The sequence below is a fragment of the Tenebrio molitor genome, chromosome 2 (genome assembly GCF_963966145.1).
Source record: "Tenebrio molitor chromosome 2, icTenMoli1.1, whole genome shotgun sequence".
Lineage (NCBI taxonomy): Eukaryota > Metazoa > Arthropoda > Insecta > Coleoptera > Tenebrionidae > Tenebrio > Tenebrio molitor.
Window position 1 is genome coordinate 32,119,358 of NC_091047.1, and position 1,019 is coordinate 32,120,376.

The window sequence follows — 1,019 nt, forward strand, 5'->3', positions numbered from 1 at the left end:
ACAGAATTTTTAGCGGCATTGTGGATCCATTTCAATTATAAATTAATCTAAGGTATCTAGGCCGCATTGATAACTGTATATTGGGCTGCCTGACTTTTTCTGCAGCATTAAAAAATGAACTATAGACTGTCTCTTCACACTGGTACAGTGAGGGACACGTAATTTCGGACATCATTTTTCAGTCACTTCAAAAAATTACGATGTAAATCACTCTTTATTGTCAACGTGACATTCAAAAGTCAATTTTTGAAATTTATTTTCTATTCACGTCAATCGCATATCAATCACTGAGGTTAATGTAAAGCCTATTTTACATTTTTTGACAGTACCTATATTGACAGTGATGACCGAAATTCCTTGTCTCTAATTGTATACCTCGCACTACATGTCATAAAATTGTTAAAGGGGAACATTTACATCCATACAAAGTAACAACTGTACAATAGCTCCTCCTTAATGATCCTGAAAGCTGCATAAATTATTGTAATTGTTTTCAGAATAATCTGTTCACCTGACTGAACATCCTTAGACTTTTCTGCGTTCGACTACTTGAAAAACGCAGTGTGCAAACGACAGACCAACTGTTGTCATAACATCAATGAACAGAAGATGTTACAAAATATTTTTTAAAACAAGAAAGTGAGAGTAAGAAGATGTTCAGAGCAAAATGGAGGACACTTCGAGCCATTTCTTTAATTTTCATTGTTACTTTTTTAACTGAATCACTTATGTTATTTACATTCTTTTTAAGTGTTCAATAAATAGGTACGTAATTTGTTGAGACCTATCAATAATGCATTTCATTATTTTTTGTAAAACAGCAATTTTGTCAAACTAGTAAAACCAATTTGTTCTGAGGGTTACGTATCGTAGATCATTATTCGATTTCTGGTGAAAGAGTCGGCCAAGTTTCAAAGCCTACTTCGATCCCACAATCATTTATCGACACTCTGTACTTTGAATTATACTTAACCGCAAATTGTTGTTTATGATAACTAACCTCAAATTATAAACATTAC